The 24,549-nt window shown below is 36.1% G+C and overlaps 1 non-coding gene across 1 annotated transcript; it reads right to left on the reverse strand.

Moving 5' to 3' along the window:
- Positions 1–19,745: 19,745 nt before the first annotated feature.
- On the reverse strand, positions 19,746–19,852 carry LOC128293451 (small nucleolar RNA R71). The gene has a single exon (XR_008283634.1). It is a non-coding gene; the product is annotated as a small nucleolar RNA R71 (small nucleolar RNA).
- Between the last annotated feature and the right edge of the window lie 4,697 nt (positions 19,853–24,549).

Consider the following 24,549-nt stretch of genomic DNA (forward strand, 5'->3'; position numbering starts at 1 on the left):
GAATGAAAGTGGGATCGAATCACTATGGATTTTGTCACGAGTTTTCCAGTAACCCCGAAGAAAAAGGATGCTATTTGGGTTATTATGGATAGGCTAACAAAGTCGGCACACTTCATACCTGTGCGTACCGACTACTCCCTTGAGAGATTAGCCGACTTGTACATTTCTGAGATTGTGAGACTACATGAGGTGCCCATATCGATTATTTTAGACGGAGACCCGAGATTTACCTTGAGGTTTTGGAAAAAGTTACAAGAGGCATTGGGAACAAAGTTGAGTTTTAACACAGCTTTCCATCCGCAAACCGATGGTCAGTTAGAGAGAGTAATACATATATTAGATGACATGTTACGGTGTTGCATCCTTGAGTTCTAAGGCAGTTGGGAAAAGTATCTACCGTTGATTGAATTTGCCTATAATAATAGTTATCAGAGAAGTCTGAAAATGGCGCCTTATGAGGCTTTGTTTGGGCAAAAGTGTTGAACGCCCTTATATTGGACCGAGCTCAGAGAGAGTCAGGTTCACGGGGTCAATTTAGTCAGAGAGACTGAAGAAAAAGTTAAAGTAATTCATGACTGCTTGAAGGCCACCTCGGATAGACAGAAATCCTACGTGGATTTGAAACAAAAGGAAATTGAATTTCAAGTCGGTGATAAGGTATTTTTGAAAGTGTCCCTGCGGAGGAAAGTCCTCAGATTTGGTAGAAAAGGCAAGATGAGTCCTCGTTTTATAGGGCCTTATTGTGACAGCCTTAAAACGACCCTAGTCGGAATGTGGTTTCGGGACCACAAAACCGAGGCATAAAAATAATTTAAAATTTATTTTGATGCCTATAATATGTGTTAACTCATGTGTGATATTTTTGATGTTTTGATTTAGAGTTATAAATGTGAATTTCACTAGAAAGGACCTAGTAGTAAACTTTGAAAGTATGATGGGGAAATGTGTGATGACTAGTTGATCATGCATGCAAAAATGAGAGGTTTGCATGTCAAATTTCCCATATATCATAAGTAGTGGCCTACCATGATGGGCTTATATGCACATAATATGTATTAATTATTAGTTAGTAGCTTATATTTTATAACATAAGTAAATAAAATAAGGAAAGAGAAAAGAAATAAAGGAGTCTTTCTCATGTTTTCTTCTTGGCCGATTCTAAGAGAGGAAGAGGAGGAGCCATTCGGCCATGGTAGGCCTTCATTAAGGTAAGAAACTCAAGCTAGTCCTTTCAAATCTTAGCATGGTTTTAAGCTAGATTCTAAGTCCCTTACTTAACCATGCCGAAATCTTTGAAATGGATGGTGATATGAACATTCGCCATGGTAGAGGTTAAAGAAAAATGGTGGTAATGTTATATATTTTGATAAGTATGTTAAATGGTTTGAGATTTGAACTAGTCATCAAATCCTCTAGGTAGCCCATGCTAAGAATTTTGATTTTGGGATGACTAGAACTTTCGCCATGGTAGCTATTGAGGATTTAGGTTTGTGTTTCATGTTAAATTGGATGAATCTTGGTGTAAGGGTGTTTGAACTAAACTAATGATCAAATAGGTGCATAGATACAAAATGGAAAGAATCGGCCTAAGTGTTTTAGTCATTGACATATATATATATATATGTTGCCGAATGTGTGCTTAAGGAATTGGTTATGTACATTGTTGTTAAATGCTTGTTGCTTAGGAATTTTGAATGGGTTATAAATTGAGTTTAATGTTCGAGGAACATTGGTTTGGACACCTAGTGCGAATGTGTTCAAACACAACTTACCAAGTGCATAAATATGATAATGCTATGATGGTAGACTTAATTGGAATTGGCATTGTAAGTGATGCCTTGGGCTCTTATGATGGTTAGGGACAAAATGTGTGTTGTGAGGAACGAAATGATGTCTATGAATTGAAAATGCAAGGTATTAAGCTAGTCCTATTATTCGGTGGTGCATGAGTAGAGCACATGTATAATGCTTGAATAACTAGTCAATAAAGCTATTCGCGCCTAATTGTATAATATAAATGTATTTAATCGGATTGTTAAATTGATAAATTATTAAATAAGCTCTATTTGTTTGAATTAAGCTCAAGAGCTTAGAGGACCAAAGTTGGATAAGGGAAGGAAAAGTGAGCGAATAGTCAGTCGAAATCGCTCGACAACATCCGAGGTAAGTCTTGAGTAATGACCCTACTTGATTTATATTGAAATGATTTGTCATATTATGGCGGATAGCCGAATGTGCATAGAGCCTATGTTATAAAGCCAATTGAAATCATGCTCTTTGTGTGTAGCTATTGAGCCGAAATTGGAAAGGTTTGATAAATGATTTGTGTTTGAGCCTTAGTAACGAAAATGAAATATGGATGTGTCATGAATATTGATATATGTGTGCATGAGCATTTGAATGATATCCGGGCTAAGACCAAGGCATTTGTGCGAAGTTGTTATATCCGGCTAAGACCAAGGCATTTATGCGAAGTTGTTATATCCGGCTAAGACCAAGGCATTTGTCCGAGTTGTTATATCGGGCTAAGACCAAGGCATTTGTGCGAAGTTGCTATGTCGGGTTAAGACCAAGGCAATTGGGCGTGTGGTTATATCCGGATAAATCCAAGAAACTTGGGTTTGAAGGTAGCGATTTGTGCTATAATAATTTTAATTAATACGCTCGAAAAACCCAAACGATAAGGTATGTTTGCATGTGCATCGGAAAAGTTGATTCGTTTTAAATAGTATTCGTTCAATCGACTAACGAACTTTCGGCTCTTAGATAGGTTGATACCTTGTGTGTGTATATGTTGATGAAGTGTGAAGTAAGTATGATTATGAGAATGTGTATCAATAAAGTGATTCATTTAGCTATGTGAATGTAATACTTTAGTCAAAGCTGATTTCATTACTTGAGACTTACTAAGCATTAAAATGCTTACCCCGTTGCTTTGGCTCTTTGTTTTCTAGATTTTGTTCGTTAGCCATCGGATTCGGGATCATCAAAGTTGAAGTCATCCACACTATCAAAGCCCTTTTGGTACTCTTTTAGTTGAACTCTGGATATGGCATGTATAGGACTACCCTTTTGTTGTTGGTCATGTACCCATGGATTTTGTGTAAATTTGGATAGCCATGCGAAAATGGCTTATATCGTTTTAGCATAGTACTATAATCGTTTTGTATGTTGATCACTAAGAGGTATGGAAATGTTTGGAAACGATTAGCCATTGGAATGGTTAATCATGATTATACTTTGTGCTATGTATGCAAAAAGGGCTAATTGAATCATGGAAACTATGAAATAGGTAAAGTCTACCTTAAAGGCAGATGCTGACAGCAGCAGCGATGTGGATCTGAAAAATCACTAAAAATAGTAGGAATGGAATTAAATAGTGAATAAATTATGTAAATTAACCTTGATGAATCTAATTTCATATGGAAGAAACGAAACGGTCATATGAGTTGTATGTTAAGAGATATTTAGGTTTTCGTGAAGCAGGGCCAGAACGGTTTCTGGATTCCCTGTTCCAACTTTGGAAATTCATTATAAATTAACCAGAGATAATTAGGAGTCATACCATATATGTATAGATTCCTCTTTGAGTCTAGTTTCTATAGAAACAAACGGCATCAGTATTGAAGCCCTGTACAGGGAGATATCCAAGTCCTAATGCATGAAGGTCAGTGTAGTCGAACCCTGGAGCAGGGGAGACTTTAACTAATAAACTGTACTAATTGGCTCTACCAAAAATTCTAGAAAAAAATCTGTAGATGGACATATGAGTCTAGTTTCATGGAAAAATTACGAAACTGATTTTCAAGTTTTGAAACTCAAGATATGATTTTTAAGGCGACAGTGATGCAGTAACCAGCTTGTCTGGAAATTTTTAAATGGACTGTGAAAATAATTAAGTTAAGTCTGTGTGCACCTTGTGTTCGACTCCGGTAACGGACTCGGGTACGGGGTGTTACACTTATGAGGTTATTGAGAGAGTAGGACCGGTTGCCTACCGATTAGACTTGCCACTGGAATTGGAAAAGATTCACAATGTGTTTCATGTGTCCATGCTACATCGATATAGATCAGACCCTTCACATGTGATTTCGTCGTCAGAGATAGAGATTCATCCGAACATGACTTATAGTGAAGAGCTGATCAAGATTTTAGCTCGGGAAGTCAAACATTTGGGAAATAAGAGTATTGCACTTGTGAAAATTTTGTGGCATAGACATGGAGTTGAGGAAGCCACATGGGAACCCGAAGAGACTATGAGAGATCAGTACCTGAACTTGTTCATCGGTAAGATTCTCGAGGACGAAAATCCCTTAGGGGGAGAAATGTAGCAGCCCAATTTTGGGGCTAGTCGGAATATTGGTCTCGGGACCACAAATCTAAATTTGGAGAAATTATTTTATTAGCAAAATTGAGTCAAAGCATGATTATAATAGTGCATGAAAAATTTGGTGAGCTAATTTTAACGTTTGTGAGCCCAATTGCGAAAAAAGACTAAATCACATAAATTGTAAAAGTCCTAATTTGATAGCTAAAGATGTCAAATAGCTAGAGGATAAAATTTGGGGGTCTTTAAGAGAAATTAGACCCTTAGAGACTAGGGTGGCCGGCCATAGGAGACAATTTGATGGGAAAGTCAAAATTAGGTGGTGTTTGGTCACCAGTTTTGACTAGTTTTAAATTAAATAAATCAAAGGCCACACCCCTTTTATTTTTCTTCTTCTTTACCACTTTTTACCAGCCATAGGAGGGTTTTGAACTTCAAAATTTTCAGCAACTTGAAGCACTCACAAGTAAGTGATTTCCATGTCCTTTGTTGATGATTTTTGTAATTTTGAGACCCTTGAAGCATGAGTTTTCAAATGAGGGGTATATCTTGCAAAATGGTTGAAGGTCTAGAGTTTTTCCATGAGAGAATTTAGGGTGTTTTTTGAAATTTTATGGAAGAATATGAGTCTTAGTTTGTAATAGACAACTTTTGTGAAAGGTGTTACCATGAAAACACCTAAAGGGACTATTTTGCACAAGTTGAAAATAGTTGATAAATGTGTGAAATATGATGAATTTGGAGTTGCTATAAGAGTAAAAAAAGTTCAAATAAGCTTAAGATGCAAATAAATTCGATGAAAATCAATTTTCGAGCATAGGGTTAAATAGTCATTTTTGCCAAAGTCTAGGGGCAAAATGGTCATTTTATTGAAGATGTGAATTTTGATTTTCCTAATTGAATTTAGGGACTAAATGAGTGTATTTTGCTAATATAGATCAAGAATTTTCAAATCTGAACCTAGACCGGGGGGAAGCCAAGCAAATCAACTAAACCGACTCGTCGTATACATTTTGTAATCTGATGTAAGTTGTATATAAATAATACAACTATGTTGTTAACGTATGTAATGAATTGTATTGAGTTAATATAGTATGAATTGTTTGGTTGTGAAATTGAGAATATATAATGATAATTGAGATAGTGGTAATTTCGTTGTAACCTTAAGAAGTAAATCGAATATTCATGCTATGACGTTTGGGTCATTTGTTTGTGAGCCAGTGTAAGACATGTTTGGGACATGCATCGGCCACATTATGAGAGCTAGTGTAAGACCATGTCTAGGACATTCATCGGCTACAAGATGATAGTCAATGTAAGACCATGTCTGGGACATGGCATTGGCACCTTACCAACGTTTGAGGCTTAATGAATATCCAGTAGTGATCCAAATGGTTCAACTGTGAATGTTATGTTCTTAAGCTAATGAGGAAAGTATAATCGTGTTGCGAATGGTACAAGTACCTAATTGGTACGTATGAGATATGAGCTCAGTATATATATAATAGGTGACTTGTATAGATGGTATTGAGTAAGTTACACTTATGCCTACTTTGGTGTTATGAGCATGTTGATTATGGATAAATTGTTGTTGTATACTTATTTATATACAACTTACTAAGCTTTATGCTTACTCCCTTTTCCTTTCCATTTCCTTACAATGCCACCCAACTAGCTTAAGGATTCCAGAAGTTAGAGTTATTGATCACACTATCAACCGAAGCATTTAGTATAGTTAGATTTATATTTTTGAATATGGAATGTATAGGACTTAGATATTATTATTTTGTTGTATTAAGGCTTGGCCATATGTGTTGGCTTGGGTTAGAAACCCTTCAATTTGTATGAAGCCTTGAATGATGGCCAACATTCATTTTGAATTTATAAAAGATGCATTCTCATGGTTGAATGAATGTCTGTTGTGGCTAATTTAGTTATAGGAGTTATACTTGTTTCAATATTGGTTGGTATTTGTATGGAACTATATATGTAAGGGGGGCAATGAGGCTTGGTAAATAGCCTTATACTATCCACATGGATAGGCACACGGGCGTGTGTCTAGGCCGTGTGTGACACACGGTCTTCCCTGTAATAGCCCAAAATTGGGTCTAGTTGGAACAGAGGTTTTGGGACCACAAAATCTGAGATATATATAATTATTTTATGATTATTTTGAGGTCTATGATATGATTTCATGATTGTGTGAAAATTTCGTGAAGAAATTCTATGCATAAAGTGCTTAATTCGAAGTTAGAGACTAAATTGAATAAGTTACAAAACTTGCATTCTAGAAGTTTCTAGTATGAAATTGATTTGAAATATTAATTAGGAGGTCTTAAGTAGAATTTGACCAATTTCTAAGTTATGGACAAAAATTAGACATGGATGGAATTTTTGGAAAGTTTAGTAGTAAGGGTATTTTGGTCATTTAGGGGTAAAATGAATTAAAATACAAAATTAAAAGCCAATTTTTCTCATCTTCTTCACCATGGACGTGTATACCAAGGGAGACTCCATGGATAGGGTTTTTGAGCTTCCCAAGCTCAATTGTAAGTCCGTTCTAATCCCATTTTTCAAGTTCTTTACGTTTTTGGAGTCCCGGTAACTTGATTTAGCTTATGCTAGCAATAATTCAACCTAGGGTTCATATTTGGAAAAATACCCATAGGTAAAATTTGTGTATTCTGGTGTTTTATGATACAATATGAGGTTTTAAATTATGTTAGACAACTTGTGCTACTCGGTTTTAAGTGAAAACAAGCAAAAGGGCTTAATTGGTAAAAATACCTAATAGTCATAAGTATATGTTGGAGTGAGAATTTGATGTTGCCATAGAAGGGAAAAGTGATCATCATGTCATAAAACATAAGAATAAGGGATGAAGTTTAATTCCCGAGCCTAGGGGCACAAGTGTAAATATGCAAAAGTTTAGGGGCAAAATTGTAATTTTTTCAAAGTTTGCGTTAAGGACTTTTTTGAATAGTAAATTAATTAAATAAGTAAAATATGATGTTTTAGATCCCGGAAAACGAGATTTGAACCTAGAATGAGAGAAAAATCGAAAATTGGGAAAGTTGGTAAAATGGCCGTTTTAATATCAAGGTAAGTTCATATGTATAATAAGCATTAATTTATGCATGTTTCAATGTAAAATTGATATATTTACTATGATCTCCGAGGTGTTGAAAGTATGTAAGTTGGTATGATAATAATACAACAATAATGTCAGTAATTTATATTTGAAAGTTAAATTTAGTGAATTAATTGAATTATGTTAAATTAAATGATTATGGTGCCAAGTTTATGAATTGATTTAAAATATTTCTATGGTACATGAAGTGCATTGAATTATAATACATAAATGTGATTTCTATGATTATGGATATTATGGGAAATTGTAAGTTCATATGATTTTAATAAGACAATGTATAATTTAATGTTATTGCGTTGATATCAAAAGATATGTAAGTTTATATGTAAGTAATACATCACTATTACTTGTATTATGATATTTTATAAAAATATTGGAAATATGTTTGTGGATAATTACTTGATTGGTGAAATTGTTGGAAAAGAGAGAGAAATCTCGGTTGAACATTCGGAAAGATTGGATGATACAGATGGTATGTAGCTAGGTCACATGTATAGTGCTGAGTGCACATCATGTGTACAAGAGAGCTACAAGACATTATGATGTAGCTAGGTCGCATGGGTGATACTATGTGTACACCATGTAGACAAGAGAGCTACGGGATATATGTAGCTAGGTCGCATGCGTGGTTCCAAGTGAAGGACACCATGTAGACAAGAGAGCTACGAGATAAACTGGCTAGGTCACATGGGTGGTACTAAGTGTACACCATGTGTACAAGAGAGCCGAACTATATGATGGGTGGAGCTATGTGCTGAAACCACCAAGTATCGAGGATTGATCCGAAGTGTTCAACGGGAGACTCTCTATGTATTGCTTTTTGAGTTTTGTGATGAATAAGTGCAGGAACTTGGTTATGTGAATGATGTGTTCATTAAGTGACCAGGATGTGGTAAGGTTATAAACAAGTAAGTTATACATGAGGATGATTTTATGGTGACCTTGTGATCATGGGCCTATACTTGTGATGTATGAAATGTGGTGAAAATGATTTGTGATATGTATGTTAAAATGAGGTTAATACAAAGAAAGTGTGAAAGAGTGAATTAGCAATAAAACTGTTTTGAACAGCAGCAGTGATGTAATTTTGAAAAATCACCAATAATAGTATAAATTGAATCAGAGACTGACTAAGATATCAAATTAAATCTTAATGAGTCTATTTTCATATAAAAGAAATATAGAAAGCAAAGGAGTTCTATATTTTGAGATATTTATGTTTTTGTGAGACAGATTCAGAATGATTACGTGATCCCCTGTTCTGAATTTGGAAAATCACAAAAATTTGGAGAAAAATAATTAGAGGCTCAAAATTATATTTTTAAAATCCATAATGAGTCTATTTTCAAGATAAATCAACAAGAACATTATCCGAGTTCTGTACTGTGAGATAATTATTTTTTAATGAAGAGAGGTCAGAACTGTCAGAAAGTGAAACAGGGGAAATTTTAATGAATAAACTGTACTAATTGGATAAATCAAAAATTATGAAAATTTTATGGTGGAAAGATATGTGAGTCTAGTTTCAGGAGAAATTTACGGATCTTAATTTGGAGCTCTGTAGCTCGAATTATAAATAATTAAGTGACTATAACTCGTGTGGACAGTCTGATGTGAACATTTATTAGTAAATTGTGAAATCGTACTTACAAGAATGTTATATACATTAAGGATGTGGAATGGAGAGAAGGAGGAGGAAAATAAATATATGTGGAATACATGGAAACTATGGTATATGAAATATTGATATAATGAAATAAATGATATGTGTTTATAAGAAAACAAAAGAGAATTTTATGTATCATGACATGTAAATATATATATATATATATATATATATATATGACTAGTCTCAATGTAATGCTTGTTGGGTATGGAATTGAATTGAAATGTTTCAGCAAACATGTTATTCGTGCATCTGAATCATGGTATTTTATAAAGATATGATCTAGCTTTAAATATGAATGCTTGATGATTAAGCTGAAGATATTTGGTAAGATGATAATCTTGGTATAAATGTATAAGTCGTACTATAATAAACAAGGTAAAATGAGTATGAGAGACACATGTATGATGACATACAAATGCTATGTTTGTGGTTTAATTGAGGATGTTTAATCATTAAATGAATACCATGTTATATGCTTTTGATTTTTTATAAGTGTGTAAGAGATCAAGGTTGACCAAAGCTTGGAAAATAGCCTAGGTATATTCCACACAGGCAGAGACACGATCATGTGTCTCAGCCGTGTATGGAACACGACTTTGGGACACGGGCGTGTGGAGCCTTAAAGCATGAAATTTCCAAGATTTTTGTAAGTTCTCGGTTTAGTCCCAAACCTTTTCTAAAGTATGTTTTGGGCTCCGTAGACTCAAATAAGGGACTATGTGTAAGAGAATGAACGCTTTGAAATATGAATAAAATTTTATGGCTCGTATTTTAGTTTAATGTTTGTATGTTTGTCTGGTAACGCCTCATACCTTAGCCCGGCCTCGGATATGGGTAAGGGGTGTTACATTCCCCATGGGCGTGTGGTCCGGCCGTGTGTCCCTTGCACATAAAAATTTCAAGTCAGTATGCATGGTAATAAACACACGGGCAGAGACACGACCGTGTGTCTCAGCCATGTGGAGGACACTGTAACACCCCAAACCCGAGACCATCGCCGGTGTCGGACACGAGGGGTTAACGAGACAAATCCTCTTAAAGTACCGACCAATTTGGCATTTCTGGACAGGCTGGAAAACTGCGTCACCGTCGCCTTAAAAATCATATCTCGAGTTTCAAAACTCGGAAACTGGTTTCGTAAATTTTCCCTGAATTTAGACTCATATACCCATCCATGGATTTATTTTTAGAATTTTTGGTTGGGCCAATTGGTACAGTTTATTAGTTAAAGTCACCCATGTTACAGGGATCGACTGCTCTGACCTTCGCGCGTTACAACTTGAATATCTCTCTGTACAGGGATTTAATACTGGTGCCGTTTGTTTCTAATGAAACTAGACTCAAAATGGAATCTGTACATATAAGGAATGACTCCTAATTCTTTCTGGATAATTTATGGTAAATTTTCAAAGTCGCGACAGGGGACCCAGAAACCGTTCTGGCCCTGTCTCACGAGAACTTTAATATTTCTCAGTATACTGCTCATATGGTCGTTTCGTTTCGTCCATATAAAAATAGATTCATCAAGGTTCAGTTCCATAATTTACTCACTATTTAATTCTACTTCTACTATTTTTAGTGATTTTCAATCTCATCTCACTGCTGCTGTCCGCAACAGTTACTGCAGTAGACTATGCCAATTTCATGAATTTTTCCTTGGCCTTAATCATCCATCATACATGACACAAATTATGGCCACCTTATCAAAATTTGAGTTTCTAAGACTCGTGGCTATAGGTTCTAGCATCCCACTCGACGACCACATAGGCCATTTTCACATGGCTTAAAGTTTACAACCCACAATTCGACAAAATATAATAGCCTATACATGCCAAATGTTCTTCAACAACAAAAACAATACCACAAGATTTCAGCCGGTGTGATGACTTCAACGACGGTTCGAGCACGCAACAATACGAGTCCAAGAGACCTAAAATGGGTGACAAGAAAACACCGAGTGAGTTTACAACTCAGTAAGTCATAAGCATTCATCAATCCACCGATAAAGTTACTACTACATGTACAACAAATGAGGCTAGGTACTCGTCCATATCGAATCTATACCATAATACCTCGGACCTTTCGGTCCAATCTCGTACCAATTCATACATCCACATTTCATATTCTACACAACAAGATAATCAAGCATTTTTACACATTAACTCATTTTCCAGCACAACCATACAATTTCAATCATCACATAGATTTAAGGCTTACCAAATTCAACCCCAAGCATGAACGTATTCTCTATTCGTCATGAGCTCGAGGTACTTACCCGATCCGCTGTCCATACTCAATTCAATGGAGACACACCTCCATATATATAGAGTACGCACACACAGTGCTTACTACTCGATTTCGCACACTTAGTGCCACGTAATTTAAGCCCGCACACACAGTGCCATACCCTCCGAGCTCGCACACCCAAAGGTCAGTATTTTTCCAGCTTGCACACTTAGTGCCATATATTTCCAGCACGCACACTTAGTGCCGATCTCATCACCGTACACACGTATTGTTCAAGACACTTAGTGCCGAAAGCAAACTTTCTATACATTTCACTATTTCTTTTACATTCAACAAATGTCATCACTCCATACACATACATTTTCATTTATATATATATATCATCCCATTAAACACAATTGCATAAATTTTACAATCATTTAAGCAATATCAAATACGTGCTTAATGACTTACCTCGTGTTGGGTAAAATAGTTCCAAGTCAGCTACTCGATGACCTTCGTCTTTCCCTTGCTTGATTCTCCTTCTTTAACTCCTTGAGCTTAATCAATAAATCACTAGTTTAACCATCTTGCTAAACATTCATAATTCAACTACACATGCATATGTATGCTTGTATATTCGGCAACCATTCTTACTAATCGCCCATTTGGTCGATTATACACCTAACCGAATATGCACCAAAAACTTGATTCAACATTACCTACATACTCACTTTAATGCCCGAATATATATATATATATGTACAATGTCAACTAACATCTTTTAATCACCTAATTTCATCTCATGAACATTTAATCAAATTTTCCCAATCTAGCATATATTTTCACATCCATTTGTAACATCATGTACAAACACATATACACATATATCAAAACACAAATTTTTACCTATCATGCAACAAGCATAAATCGCACTTATGAGCATGCCATGGCCGAATACATCCCCAACCATCCCCCTTTCAATTTTTGGTCATGGTTAAACAAAGAAAACTCCATGTCTTACTCAAGAATGCTAAAAGAAATTTCAAGAGTAGTCAATCCATCATTACATGTATCATCAACAAGCTTCACATTTAGCATGCAATGGCTTTAACACAATATCAACCTTGGCCAAATACCATTTCCATGGCATAACAAGGATTTGAACCATGGGCTAACATGAACATCAAGTTAGCAACTAAAACATGCATGAATCTCATGACACAACCTCAAACATACCTTAATCTTGACACAAGTATGACCAAATCTCCTTCTAGTTCTCTTCTAAACCAAGCATGAAGCAAAAATCCTTCCTTTTCCCTTAGTATTTTCAGCCAAGATTTGAGAATGGATGAACAAATTTTTCCTTTCTTTTTCCTCTACTCACGGCAACAAAAGGGGGGCATCCATGCTCATTTTTTTCATTTCTTTATTTTTTCTACATAATCCACTAACTAAACATGTTGGAAACATGTTCCCTTGCCCATATTCTTGTCATGGCGGCCACTCTTCCCTTTTTTGGGCAAATTGACATGCAAAACCACTCTTTTGCATGCATGTACTATTAGACCATTGTAAGATTAGCCTATCACCTTTCAACAATGTTTCATACAAGTCCATTTTAATAAATTCACATAGAAATGATCAAATTAATGCATGAAACTTTCACACATGCATTTACTAACATCATAAACATAGAATATAACTTTTAATTACTTATAAGACTCGGTTTAGTGGTCCCGAAACCACTTTCTGACTAGGGTCAAATTAGGGATGTCACAGACACGGCCCAGCACACGAGTGTGTACCTTGGCCGTGTGACATTATGAGCATGCTGACACTGGAAATAGGATGTCCATGTTTTTGCACACGGGCTAGGACACAAGCGTGTCGTGGTTAGTAAGGGACACGGGCGTGTGTCTGGCCATGTGAAAACCCCTGTAGGTGTGAATTAGAATTTAATTCTACACGGGTGTGGGACACGGGCATGTCTCAGAGTGCTTAGGCCATGTGAGATACACTGGCCATCAGCACAACCATGTCAAAATGGTCACAAGGGTGTGTTACCCTTCCACACGGCTATGTCCCCATGTTAAGTGATAATTTTCTATAGTTGGAAAAAGGGCTCGAAATGGTCCCGGATGATTTACGATGTGTGTTTTAGGCCTCGTAAGCCCATATTCAGGATATGTTGATAAGTTTTAAAATTGAACAGAGTTTCGATAACTCAGAAATGAATGAAAGCTTGAGTTTAAAGTTGGGTAACACCTTGTATTTTGTCACGGTTTAGGATACAGATATGGGGTGTTACAGGTCAGATGTTCTTGCCATCGTACTAGAGCAACATGTGTGTTAGTGTAAGACCATGTCTGGGACATGGCATCGGCCAAATTTCGTGTGCCAGTGTAAGACCATGTTGGACACGGCATTGGCATGGAAACACGAGCCAGTGTAAGACCATGTTGGACATGGCATCAGCGTTGATTGAGAGACAGTGCAAGACCATGTTGGGCATGGCATCGGCGTTAATTGAGAGCCAGTGTAAGACCATGTTGGACATGGCATTGACATGAAGGCAAGAGCTAGTGTAAAACCATGTCTGGGACATGGCATCGGCCTCGTCATATGAGCTAGTGTAAGACAATGTCCGGGACATGGCGTCAGCATCTTACCCTATGCTTGAGGCTTATTGAATATCCTATAGTATTCCAAATGGTTCAATGGGAAATTTACGGTTTATGTCAGAATAAGAGAGGTTATGACCATGTCGTGAGTGGTACAGGCACTTACATGAAATTCATGAAATGCATGCTCAATTTATGTTGTATGATTAGTAAGGAGTGAAAAGGAGTAAGCTATGTTTATGATCATGTTGAAAGGGTTCAGGTATGTACGAAAAATTCATGAGTGATGAGCTCGATGTATATTGGGCTTTTGGTAAGAATGTAAATGAGTAAGTCATACCTATGAGAATGACTTTGTGATGACCTTGTAAATATTAGGTCGATACCTATGGTGTATAATTATGCGGTAAATTTGATGGATGATTATGTGTGAGGCTTTTAGGTCGAATTAAATTGGGACATGATATTTTTATCCCTTCACCTTATGGCCTAATGAATATGAAAAGAGAAATTAATTGGTATAAAAGCCTGTTTAAAGATAATTATGAAAGGGTAAAATTAGCATTGAAACAGTTTTGGACAGCGGCACCAGTCCGATTTTGAAAATCCACCAAAAATTGTGGAAATCGAATTAGAGCTAAATAAAATATAAAATTAAATCTTATTGAGTCTAGTTTCATATAGAATAAATGGTGTCAGCAAAAGAAGTTCATAATATGAGATATTTGAATTGTTGTGAGACAGAGTCAGAATGATTTCGAAATCCCCTATTTTGATTTTGGAAAATCATTAAAAATTTTACAAAAATAATTATGAGTTATAATTTATATTCTTAGAATCCTTAATGAGTCTATTTTCAAAATAAATAAAAGTGAACATCATATGAATCCAATATGAGGAGATAATTAATTTTTAGTGAAGAGGGGTTGGAACTGTCAGATAGCAAAATAGGGGTGACTTAAAAGAATAAACTGTACTTATTGGCTAGACCAAAAATTCTGAAAATTTTATGGTAAGAAGATATGTGAGTCTAGTTTTTGGAAAATTAGCAGATCTTGATTTGGAGTTCCGTAGCTCAAGATATAAATAATTTAGTGACTGTAACTCGAGAAAACATCTTGACATGAACATAAGTAAAAGTGCAAATATGGTTGTATTACCTTGAAAAGAAAGTTGATAAATTGCTTATTATTTTCATACGGTCTTGCTAAGCTATAAAGCTTACTCTCTTCCTTTCCTTTTCTTTAGTGCTGACAGGTTAGCTCGGGGTTGGAGATCATCGGAGGCGGCACCACACTATCAAACCATCACCTTTGGAATATTGATATATACATATTAAGCGTTTTCAAGTGAGTGGCATGTATAGGGGCTTGGTTTTATAATATGTATAATTATGATTAGCCGAATGTATTGGTATATATTGAGTTATTTGTATATGGCCAAAAGGTGTGGCTCATATGGATTATTGTTGTAAACCTATCTATCTACGCTATGTTCTAATGCTTGTGAATGTGTCTTATTATGGGATGCTAAATCATTGAAATGATGTCATGATATGTGTCCTCGGTGTGTATATAGATGTGAAAGATTAAGGGTAACATAAAGGCTTGGAAAATAGCCTAAGTGTTATTACACAAATTTGAGACACATTGTGTGTCTCAACTGTAGGAAAATGACCTTAGCACACGGGTGTGTGGCTTGGCCGTGTGGTTCAATTTATTCTCTGGTGTCATAGCCAAAAAGTTACATAGCCTGAGGACACGGGCGTGTCTAGAGGTGTGCATGGGCTGGGCTATCCGGCCCTGCCCAAAGGCCCGCCCGAAATGTGGGAGGGTTTAGGCAAAAATATAGGCCCGAAAAATGGGCTTGGACAAAAAAAGGCCCATTTAAAAAATGGGCCGGGCCTCTGGTAAGGTATTTTTAGCCCTGGCCCGGCCCAAATTCACTAAAGGACAAAAAAAATCTACATTTTTTTAAAATTTTTGAATGTTATTTTCTTGTTGTTTTCTCCCTATTTTGCTACCATTTTACTATTATGTTGCTACTATTTTGTTGTTATCGTTTGGATATTGTATAAAATTTATTTTATTATTAATTTTCTTATTATTTTAAAGGTATTTGTTAATTTTTTATTATTTTAGAGGTATTTACTTGTTAAGTTGCATTTATCTTAGTGTTATTTAAGACTACATATTTTTAAAATTTATTTTCAATTTGTTGGGAAATATTTATTTTGATGTTTTTAGTATTTTGATGTATTATATATATTTTAAAATAATATAAAATAATACAAAAATTAATATATGGTCAGGCCGGGCTCGGGTTTTAGTATTTTTATCCGAGTCGGGCTTGGGCAAAATTTTAGGCCCATTTTTTGGGCCCCGGCTCGGCCTAAGCCTAATAAATGGGCATGATTTTTTAGTTGAGCATGACCCAAACCCGGTTTGGGTCGGCCCATGAACACCTCTAGGCGTGTCCCTTGTCATGGAAAAGTTTTCTAAGGTTCTTGGTTTAGTCCCTAACTACTTTCAATGCTTTTTTAGGGCTTTGTAGGCCCGTATATGGGACATTATGCATGTGTATGAAAATTTTTGACGAATGAAATTTTTTAGCCTGATTTTTGCATGTTTGCGAACGATTAAGTCCGGTAATGCCTCGTACCTTGTTCCGGCGTCAGACACGGGTAAAGGGTGTTATAGACATAGACTATATAAAGGGGTAGCAACACTTAAGTGGTAAGAGGCCTTTTAGGGGTGTATGGGTGCTCCCAAGAACAAAGCCATGTGGGTAATGTGTGCCCAAAGCGGACAATATCTTTTCGGGCTGGGTGTTGGCTATGAAAAAATTTTCGCTTGAACCTTTTAGAAAGAATTTTTGAAAAACAACTACTAGGCCCTCTCTGTTATTTTCTTGGTAACCCTCACACAATTAGGGATTTCTTTTCCTTTTATTTTTATTTAATATAACATAATTAGAAAAACAAAATTATCCTTAATTTTAGAGAAACATATGGAAAGCATATTAAAAATATTATATTCTTTCCAAAAGAATATCAAATTCCTTATCTTTTACCTTTGACCAAAATGATTATTATAACTATTTATATTAATAATTTTGGTAAACTATATTCAATTAATATTTTATATGAATCAAATTCATAAATTAATTTTAACTATGTTCTTTATTTGTGTACAACACGTTTGTACATGGAATGTGTTCAATATTTAGATGTCAAATTAAATTAATTAAACAATTAATTTAATTCATGTGATGACTAAACACAATACCAACTGTATTTGGATTCTGTATGCTTCAACCATAGGGTGTAACTTCTAGGCTTTGTAACGTTGGTAGTAATATTAGAACATTTCTAATGTCACAAGCAATGAGTTACATCTAGTAATGCATCAGTACTACCCAAGTTATAAGAAATAATAATTCGACATAACATTTCTATGATAAATTTTTCATGTATTATATCTTTTTATCCTTTATATCTAGATTGGACAAGAGTCTTGGTATAGTCACACTTGTATAGTCCAATTTCATATTTCTTGATATTCTGAGTAAACTACGATAAACAAATAAGTGTGATATCTCATATCAACTTAATTGAGCATGGCCATGTATTTCTAGTCTCACTCCATCAAGTGGCCTAAGATATTGATGATAAATCATAATTTATACATATTTTTATCCCATGCTTAGAACATTTATGGATGGTTTCTCCTTAGATTTGGTGAATTCGATGCTCCTAATCCTTTAATTTCATGTTTATACTTATGTGAGCATAGGAGAGTAAAAAGAGCGAGAAACGGGCCAAAAATGGAGAAAATGGACCCACATGGGAAATCAACACAACTTGTACTTCCTTACATGGGTGTGTCAGATGGCTGTGTCCATTTGGCAGGATCGAAGCACGACTTACACGGGTAGACTACACGCCCGTGCCTATTCAACAGCCTTGACCACGCGCTGGAGTAATCGCACACGGGTGTGTCACATGAGCGTGTCCCTGTCGAGCCCAAGTATAGTCCTATTCAAAAAAGGCCAAATTTGAGGGATCTTAGGCATTCTAAAGCCTATTTAAACACCTGAGGAGGCAATTAGAAGGGGGACACAGAGTAGGAGGTAAGGAATTACTCAAGGGAAGCCGATTGGTCCATCTCAGAAGTCGGATTCATCATCAAGACTGAAGATCTCCCTTCAATTTCCATTCAGGGGTTTTGGGTTTTCTTTATGTTTTGTATTCATTATTCTTCTGAGATGTTTTCTCCTATAATTATGAACTAAACCCCCTAAATACCTAAGGGGAATGAAACCTAAGACGGATCTTGTTATTATTAGCTGAATTGTATGATAAATATTTGACTTGTTCTTAATTCTTGTTTTAATATTCCAGGATATTGATTCGAGTTAATTCTCCTATTTAGAGGAGGAATAGACCTTTTCTAAGAGTAAATTTTCCATAATTAAGCGGAGTTGATTGCATCCTAGAGATAGGGTGATAAGATTTTTCCGGATTAGGGTGAAACCTAGGGGATTCATAGATCGAGTTAATGCAACACTAGAGCGTTAATTAGGAAGAGATTTCAATTAATCAACCTAGGGTTAGATGTTATTAGTCTCGAGAGAGAATAATATAACTTAGGGATTTCTATGGATCAAGTCAAATGAATAAATCGTCTGATTCAGAGTCAAATAACAAGTGAAGCCTAGGTGGATTTTTCCTTGGGTATTGTCTTAATCAATCGAAATTTCCTAAAAGCTTTTCCCCAATTTCTCTCTGTGCACTCTTAGTTTAGTTAATTAGTTTAGATAAACAAATACCTTAATTTTTAGGCTAGATAATAAAAATAAATTAATTACTAGTACTCTTGGTTCCTTTGGGTTTGACAATCCGGTCTTGCTAAAGCTATACTACTGTTCGATAGGTACACTTGCCTTCATTGTGATAATAGTTAGTTTCAAGAACGATTAATTATAAATTTTTAAAACCTGTCGCGAATATCACGTATCAAGTTTTTGGCGCCGTTACCGGGGAACTAAGATATTAGGAACACTTGATTTTTATTACTTTAGCCATTCTACTTTATTTTCAATTTAAATTTTTATTTTCTTTTCTAATTTTTCTTTTATTCGTTCCTGGCAGGTTTTTATAGTGTATGACTAGAAGAAACTTGTCGAGACCATTACTGTTTGATAGTGAGATCGATCACACAGTTTGTAGAAACCGAAAAGAAATAAGGCGAAGCTTACGATACACAGAGGAAGAGTAAGAGGACGATACTTCAACCACAACTAAGGAGATGGCTGAAAACCAGGAAAATCCGCTACCTCCTGTGATTGGCGCTGATCCAGTAAATCAGAATCCTGCTCCACGTACTATGTATGATTATGCTAAACCTTCTTTAACAGGAACTAAATCGAGCATAGTTAGGCTTGCTGTTGCTGCAAATAATTTTGAACTAAAACTTAACACCATTCAAATGATCCAACAGTTTGTTCAGTTTGATGGTTTGCAGGACGAGGACCCAAACACTCATTTGGCAAATTTCTTAGAATTTTACGACACTTTTAAAATCAATGGCGTTTCTGATGATGCCATTCGCCTTCAGTTATTCCCTTTTTTCATTGAGGAACAAAGCTAAACCGTGGTTGAACTCGTTACCACGACGGTCAATCACTACTTGGGAACAAATGACCAAAAATTTTTTATTAAAATATTTTCTGCCGATTAAAATGGCTAAATTACGTAATGATATCTCTTCTTTTGTGCAGATAGATTTAGAAACACTCTATGAGGCGTAGGAGAGATACAAGGACCTTTTGAGAAGGTGCCCTCACCATAGGTTACCACTCTGGCTACAGGTTCAAGCATTTCACAATGGCATGAATCCTTCGACTTGACAGATGATTGACGCAACCGCTGGTGGAACTATCAACAATAAGACACCTGAGGATGCTTATGAATTTATAGAAGAGATGTCACTGAATAATTATCAGTGGCAAGTCATGAGGACAAAACCAACAAAAACAACTGGCATTTTTAACGTTGATTTAGTCACCATGCTCTCCAATCAGGTAGAACTTTTGAATAAAAAATTGACGGTTTTCTTGGTTCTTCATAGGTTTACCCAGTAATGTAGTGCGAAGCAAGTAGAGGTGGATCAAGCAATTCAGATTACCCACCCTATGGCCACAACATACAGAACAAACAGTTAAATTACATGGGTAATAATCCTTGATCTCAAAATAATCCTTATAGTAATACTTACAATGCAGGTTGGAGGAACTACCCAAATTTCTTATGAGGAGACCAAGGGAATCAACGACCACTACCACCTTCAGGCTTCCAACAACCACCCTACCAACAATAGAAAAAGCCAAACCTTGAGGAGATGCTAACAAAATTCATCTCGGTGTCAGAAACTCATTTTCAGCATACTGAGACAGCACTTAAGAATCAACAAGCATCGATTCAAGGGCTCAAAACTCAAATAGGACAGCTCGCCAAACTAATTTCTGAAAGACCATCAGGAAGTCTACCTAATAACACTAAACCCAACCCAAAAGAGCACGTGAAAGCAGTTACACTAAGGAGCGGGAAAGTGTTAGCTAAATCTGAAAATAAGCCACCACAAGAAGCTGACAGAAAGGAGGTCAAACCCAAAAACAATGACAATCTAATGCCAAAAGAATATAAACCACCAATCCCATACCCAGCAAAGTTGAAGAAAGACCACATGGATGCACAATTCGATAAATATCTTGAACTTTTTAAACAACTGCATATTAACTTACCTTTTGTTGAAGCTATATCGCAGATGGCTACGTATGCAAAATTTTTAAAGGAGCTTCTAACAAACAAAAGGCAGTTTGAAGACTTATCTACAGTGGAACTTAATGAGGAGTGCTCAACCATACTCCAAAATAAACTACCAACCAAACTGAAAGATCCAGGAAGTTTTACTATTCCCTGCTTAGTTGGTAGTTTGAATATTGATAAAGCATTAGCTGATTTAGGCGCCAGCATTAATTTGATGCCATATAAAATGTTTAAACAACTTGGTCTTGGGGAACCTACACCTACTATATTGAGTATTCAATTAGCTGATAGATCTGTTAAATATCCTAAGGGAATTATAGAGGACATACTTGTAAAAGTAGATAAATTCATATTCCCTGTTGATTTCGTTGTGCTTGACATGGATGAAGATGTTGAGGTGCCTTTAATCTTAGGTCGGCCATTTTTAGCTACTACGAGGGCTATAATTGATGTGAGTGATGGTAAATTGGTACTTAGAGTAGGTGACGAAGAGATTATTTTTAAAATTTATGATGCCATGAGATTTTCTAGAGAACAGGATGACTCGTGTTATTTTATCGACTCTATTGAATATGCTACTCAAGATTCTTTTTAGGAAATCGAATACAAGGACACGAGGGAACTGTGTCTCACCCAAGGAGAGGGGGTGGATGATGATTCTGAGATAGGAACCGAACTAAACTCCAATGAAACCTCCCCAAAACTAGCAGAATATGAGGGAATTAAGGTAAAAGATGAACTTAAGCAAAAACCCTCTATTGACAAACCTCCCAAACTGGAACTTAAACAATTTCTGAATCACTTGGAATATGCATTCCTTGGAAATAATTCTACATTACCGGTAATTTTGCATCCAACTTCCAACCCAAGGAGAAAGAGGAATTACTCCAAGTATTAAGAGAGCATAAAAGGGCCATAGCTTGGAAAATTTTTAACATTAAAGGGATCAGCCCTTCTTTTTTCACCCACAAAATTTTAATGGAAGATGAATATAAACCATACGTGCAAGCCGAAAAACGACTGAACCCTAACATGAAGGAAGTTGTTAAAGCTGAGGTAATTAAAATCCTAGATGCTGGAATTATTTATCCTATTTCTGACAGTTCTTGGGTAAGTCCAGTGCAGGTTGTTCCTAAGAAAGGAGGCATGACTATTGTAGCCAATGAGAAGAATGAATTAATCCCCAAAAGGACAGTCACAGGTTGGAGAGTGTGCATTGATTATAGGAAGCTAAATGATGCCATGAAAAAAGACCACTTTCCCCTTCCATTCATTGACCAAATGTTGGAAAGATTGTCAGGACACATGTACTACTGGTTTTTAGACGGACTCTCTGGCTATTTCCAAATCCCAATAGCTCTTGAAGATCAAGAAAAGATGACATTTACATGTCCATACGGTACGTTTGCTTATCCTAGAATGCCTTTTGAATTATGTAATACTCCTGCTACTTTTCAGTGCTGCATGATGGCCATTTTTGACGAACTCGTAGAAGACATCATGGAGGTATTTATGGATGATTTCTCAGTTTTCAGTAACTCTTTCCATCTTTGCCTTAAAAATTTAAAACGAGTGTTAATAAGATGTGAGGAAACAAACCTTGTGCTTAGTTGGGAAAAATGTCACTTTATGGTTCAAGAAGGTATTGTGTTAGGACATAAAATTTCCAGTAGAGGGATTGAGGTTGATAAATCTAAAATTGAAACAATTGAAAAACTACCTCCCCCTAATTCGGTTAAGGCTATTAGAAGCTTCTTAGGACATGCTGGGTTTTATAGAAGATTTATTAAAGACTTTTCTAAAATAGCTAAGCCTTTGACTAAATTACTAGAAAAAGATGTGCCTTTTAATTTCGATCAGGAGTGTTTAGAAGCATTTAATACTTTAAAGGGTAAACTAACTAAAGCTCCAATTTTAATTGCACCTGATTGGAATTCACCTTTTGAACTATTGTGTAATGCGAGTGATTTTGCTGTAGGTGCAGTTTTGGGACAGGGAAGAGATAAACATTTTCAATCTATCTATTATGCTAGCAGGACATTGACAGCTGCACGAGAAAACTACACCACCACGGAGAAAAAGCTGCTAGCTGTGGTTTTTGCATTCGATAAATTTAGGCCATATTTAATATTGTCTAAAGTTTTCGTTTATACTAACCATTCTTCTCTTCGCCACCTTTTGACTAAAACTGATGCAAAACCTCGACCCATTCAATGGAGCTTATTATTGCAGGAATTTGACTTGGAGATTAAGGATAAGAAAGGAGTTAAAAATCTTACGACTGACCATCTCTCCAGGCTTGAAAACTCAAGTACCAAAGAGCCAGATGACATTGAAATAAATGATTCATTCCTTGAAGAAATTTTTTTTGCTATAGCTGATTCTGAGGTACCTGGGTTTGCAGATATTGCAAATTTTTTAGCCGCTAACATTATTCCAAAAGGGTTGACACATCAGCAAAAGAAGTGATTCTTCACTGATGTGAAAAACTACTTCTGGGAAGACCCTTTTCTTTTCCGTAAATATGCAGATCAAATCATTAGGAGATGCGTTACAAGGATGGAAGCATTGAAAATCTTGGAACATTGCCACTCAGGACCGACTGGAGGACATTACGGTGGAAATAAGACTGCACATAAAGTCCTCGAATCAGGTTTTTATTGGCCCACTCTATTCAAAGACGCCAACAGGTATGTTACTTCTTGTGACAAAAGTCAAAGGACAGGTAATATATGCAAACGTGATGAAATGCCTTAGACATATATGCTCTCATGTGAAATATTTGACGTTTAGGGTATCGACTTCATGGGTCCATTCCCTAGTTCATTCAGGAATAAATACATCTTAGTAGCTATTGATTATATGTCCAAATGGGTTGAGGCCCAAGCTTTACCTACTAATGATGCTAGAGTAGTAGTACAATTCCTTAAGAAACTTTTCTCTCGATTTGGTACACCTAGAGCAATTATCAATGAGAGTGGTACTCATTTTTGTAATGCCCAATTTGACAAGACCTTTAAGAAATACGGAGTTCATCACAGAACAGCTACCCCTTATCACCCTCAAACTAGTGGCCAAGTCAAAGTAGAGAACTGAGAGCTTAAACGTATCCTAGAAAAGACAGTAGAATTAAATAGGAAGAATTGGGCGATGAAAGTAGATGATGCTTTATTGGCTTATAGAACTGCTTTTAGGACTCCCATAGGAACATCACCTTACAAACTTGTTTATGGGAAAAGTTGTCACCTACCGTTTGAGTTAGAACACAAGGCATTCTGGGCTATAAAATTTCTAAACCTTGACCCCAAACTTGCAGGTGAAAACAGGTTGATGCAGTTGAACGAGTTAGATGAGTGGCGAGCCAATGCATATGAAAATTCGCGCCTATATAAGGAAGCGACGAAGCGCCGCCATAACGCCCATTTGAAGCAACGAAGGCAATTTGAAGTTGGAGATCTTGTCCTGTTATATAACTCGAGGCTCAAATTGTTTCCTGGAAAGCTTAAATCATGATGGTCAGGTCCTTTCGTAGTTCAAACTATGTTTCCATATGGCACAGTAGAGGTAAGTCATCCATCACAAGGCACTTTTAAGGTAAATGGACATCATCTCAAAATGTATAACAGTGAGAATTTCAAAGACGATAAAGAGGAGCTACGGCTCCACGAAGTTACCTAAATATACCCACAAGGTAGAGTTGAGCTTAGAATATAAACAAGCGCT

This window comes from Gossypium arboreum, chromosome 5 (assembly GCF_025698485.1).
Source record: "Gossypium arboreum isolate Shixiya-1 chromosome 5, ASM2569848v2, whole genome shotgun sequence".
NCBI classification, from domain to species: domain Eukaryota; kingdom Viridiplantae; phylum Streptophyta; class Magnoliopsida; order Malvales; family Malvaceae; genus Gossypium; species Gossypium arboreum.